Here is a 4,717-nt window from a genome sequence, read left to right on the forward strand (position 1 = left end):
ACACATACCTGTACCTTATAAGTATTGTCACTTATAAGTATCACAAGCCTTCAGCACACATTAATCAATAACTCAAGAGTCTGAAACTGATGCACAAGGCTTTCTATATGGCCAAAAAAAAGGTTGTACATGACTTAAGGAAATATATGTTACAAACTGAAAAAATATATTATTTAAAACTTTCAAGTGCCAAAAAAAAAAGGGCCAAGGAAATAAAATTTTTGGCCTTAAAATAACATTTTGGAAAATGATTTTTTTTAATGTATTTATTGAAAATGTATTTAAAGATGAGTAAATAATAAGCCATAAACCATTAACTCATGAGTTTGAGATTGATGCATGAGTCTTTCCCCATACAATAAATGAATAAATAATAATAAATAAATAAATGATAGCCAAATATGTTGTAAAACTTGATTTAAGTAATATGTAGCCTATTGTTAATTTGTATATTGTTTAAAAACATCAAATGCTAAAATATATTATTAAAGGGCAAGAAAATTTAATATTTTGGACAATTTAAGTATATTTAGACTGAAAAACATGTGAAAAATAGTAATACATTAGTAACAAAAACTTAGCAAAAAATATATCCATGCAAATATATTTTAAAAACTGTATTAGCAATATATAAATATATAATACATATACAATATTATAATAACTATATATATTTTCACCGCTAGAACTGCTAACAGAACCAGGCATCATGAAAAGTCTTGGAGAAATAAAAAAAAATAATAATCCCAATCTTGCTGTTGTTGCATTCAGCATTATATCTGCTAAGATTATTACACCGAAGATGTGCACAACTGATAGATTCCCATATCAAAACCATAATTTGCCTTGGTTATTAACTCATCAAGCTGTTACTATAGTAACAATACAGCAACAGTGGGGTGCAGTCATCACAATTAACCCCTCTCACATTGTCTGTTCTCGTTTAATATCTCCGACTATGTAACCCATATAGAATTATCAAGGTAACACAGAAAAGGAAGAAAAAAAGTGATTTTTTTTCCAGATTTTTTTTGATGATTTCACAGGCCAAACTCAAAAAGTATTTGAACTGGTGCAATTACTAGAGTCAGGCCACACTTCGGAGAGAGCACGCACACTATTTTGAATAAAGTCAAGCTAAAGAGCCAACACAGCAGCGATGCTGATACTTCCTCTTGTCATTAGGGCTTTAATTAGAGCTCTCACCAGAAACAGTCTGTCTCCATTCACGCTCCCTGAAGGAATACACCATGAGCTCTCATTGTGGGCATTAAATGTGCCGTCACTGAACATGTTTTCCTCGCTGTTTATTCAATTTCTCATCCGAATAAATCGATTAGCGGCTCTCTGAATGACATTTACTGCCGGTGTTGTGTTTGTTGCGTAGGATTTGTGTGAACTGTTAAACAGAAGCGGTTTAATTGAAGGACAGACAGTGTTTAAACAAAGAAAATTAACAGCTTGGATCTTAAACACTATTGGGATTCTTCTGATGCTCATCAGATTTTTTTTTTCTCCACAGCACACATTACATGATTTTTCAATTACTTAAATCAACTACTTAAAGGAACAGGACTAATCCAAAAATGAAGATTCTGCCACTATTTACTGTCGTTCCAAACCTGTACAAGCAGAGTGAGTAAACAGAATTTTTATTTTCAAGCAAACTAAACTCTTTTAAGTCCAAATTATGTTTTATCTTTGTTTAACACTCAGTAAGTGGTGCTGATTACGTGGCAGTCAAAAATGACTGATTTATTTTATTTTAATGAATGTACAATATTTGAGTTCAATAACGTTTTTATTTAATATTTAGAATTTTGGGGGAATTTTATGGAACTAAAATATTTATGGAATAGTTTTGATCCATTTAGTACCCATTAACCACTTTTTGAGCATAGACCTGAAAATGAAATTTCCAACTTAAATTATTGTAAATCGTGAATGCTTTTGAGCACAGTCTTATGTCTGGTCTCTTTAAAAAAAGAAAAAAAGTTAAAATTGTGAAAATATACGTAAAAAAAAAAGTTATAGAAGTGTAAGGTTATTATTATAAAAAATGCACAAAAATAGTATTTTATATGAAATATATATTTTCCAAAACAAGTTTTACTTTAAAATAAATCTAAACAAATTTCCAAATTTGAGGTTGATATCTGAAAAAATGAGCTTTCAGTAAGATTTTGTTTGGGCACAGTACCAAGCGTTTCCAATAGATGAAATTTCAATGCAGTCATTTTTGACCGCAAACAATACAAGTATGACTAGTTTTTCAGGACCAATTAACCTTTTCCAATCATGTTTTGTGTGTGTGTGCGTGTGCGCACAGCAAGTGCCAAAACCTGTACCAAGTTTTATACAATGTAAAACATTCCAAAAAAACAAAATATTAAAAATTGTGGTCAAAAATGACTGAACAGCGCAAAAAGTTTAAAGATTTATGTTAATGTCATAGGATGTTATGTCATGTTGCTTTTTTGAGAAAAGCACAAGCTTTGTACTTGCTAAAACAACAAGTTGTTACACAAAATACAAATGTTCCTGTCACGTCTTAATTACCTTTCTTTGTTACAATCGTACAAATTGTGCACAAAAACAAAACAAAACAAGTGAACTGACAATACACTTGCAAAGTGTATTTACAATATCCTACATTTTGTCAGATTTAACATTTAAATATAAGGAATAATTCATCCCATAATGAAAATTCTTCCAAAAAAAAGCACCATAAAAAATATCAATAAAGTAGTCCATGCAACATGTGCATTATATTGCAATTCATATGATAGTTTTCTATGAGAAACAGACCAGAATGTTTGACATTTGGTAACAAGAAACACATCAATGACACTGATGCCAATTTTGTCGTATGCAGTTCTATGTGAAGATTCTTCAAACTTCTTCTTTTGTTTTCCACAGAAAAATACCAGCAAAACATGAGGGAAAGTAAATATTGGCAATATTAAACTTCGGATGAAAACGAAACGAAACGAAACAAAACAAAAAACAACCTTTAAAACTAGAATTGTGTGTTTTTTTTGTTTGTTTGTTTGTTTTTTAAAAAAAAAAGCTTTTCTCTTTACAAGATCCTTAATACCAATACAAGATATTGTAATACCAACTCCATTTCCATTCTGGTTATGATTGCTGTAAGGCTGGATGTACTAAATGTGAAGCTGTGTCTAGGTCACGCAGGTTTTTCCCTTCAAGTCTTCAATCATGTCGAGATGCATGGGTCCCTTGGCGATGCGTCTGCTTTTCGGTTATGCCACATTTAACTGACTCCTCCTGTCTGCTGCCAAGCTGCACCAGCCGCCCGTCCAGCCAGATAAACACAACACGACAGGTACGGCTGGCTCTCCAAACACCGCTCATGTCCTCTGCCTCACCCCACAATCACAAATGCTGTCGATTCGCTTCACTCTTATGAACAGTCTGAGATACAGACTAAATAGACATGTTTTGGTTACATATGACTGATTCTGTCCTGAAGAAGCCCATAACATCGACCAAACAGGATCTGCAGACTTTTTTGGCACTTTATCATGCAGCTACTGGTGAACCTTTTGGATTTTGGCACTGATTTAGATGAATATTCTGCAGAATGGATAAACACTCTTCCTGATAACTGAAAGATAATCATGTTATCCAAATTATTATTAAGGAATTAATTTGATAGACAGACACAAAAAATAGATAGAATGATAAAACAATAGATGACATAAAAAAATTAAACAATAGATAGAACGATGCAATGATAGAAAGGACGATAAAATGAAGAACAGTAGATAGAACAATAGATGGAACGATGAAATGACAGAACTATAGATAGAACGATAGAATAATGAAACAACAGATTCAACGTCAATGATAGACAGAATAATGAAATAGATCAAATGCTAATATGACAGAATGATAAAATGACAGAACGTTGAAACAATAAATAGAATGATAAAACGATAGAAACAGAAATGGTAGATACAGCAACTGATAGAACAACAGAACACAAGATAAAACAATAAAATGATAGAATGATGAAGCGATAGACAGAACACTCAGTAGAGCGCTAGATAGTAGAATAAAATTAGAAAGAAATGATCAAACAATAGATATAACATTAAAACTTTATATAGAACAATAGTATAATAAACAATAGATAGAACGATAGATACAATACTGAAATTACAGAATGATAGATAGAACAATAGAACAATGAAACGTTAAAACAAAAGGTAGAACAATAACGACAGAACACCAATAATAGACAAAACACATAAAACAATAGATAGACAGCTAAATACGACAGACATAACTATAAAATGATAAAGAACAATGAAATGAAACATAGAATGATAAAACTATAAACAGAACAATAAAATGGAAGATAGAATAATGAAACAATAGAAAGATACATAGAATGATCAAATGTTATAATGAAAGAACAATAGATAGAATGATAGACAGAATGATAAAACAATACAACCACAACGAACGATCAAACATTAGAACCTTAAAACGATAGAACAATACATAGAATAATAAAACAATAGATAAAAGACTAGATAGAATGATAAAACGATAGATAGAATGACTAACTCTATATAGACAGACAGACAGACAGACAGACAGACAGACAGACAAACAGACGGATAGAAAGACAGACAGACAGACAGACAGACAGACAGACAGAAAGACAGACAGACAGACAAACAGATAG

Source organism: Sinocyclocheilus grahami, unplaced genomic scaffold (assembly GCF_001515645.1).
Source record: "Sinocyclocheilus grahami isolate Dianchi unplaced genomic scaffold, SAMN03320097.WGS_v1.1 scaffold652.1, whole genome shotgun sequence".
Taxonomy (NCBI): domain Eukaryota; kingdom Metazoa; phylum Chordata; class Actinopteri; order Cypriniformes; family Cyprinidae; genus Sinocyclocheilus; species Sinocyclocheilus grahami.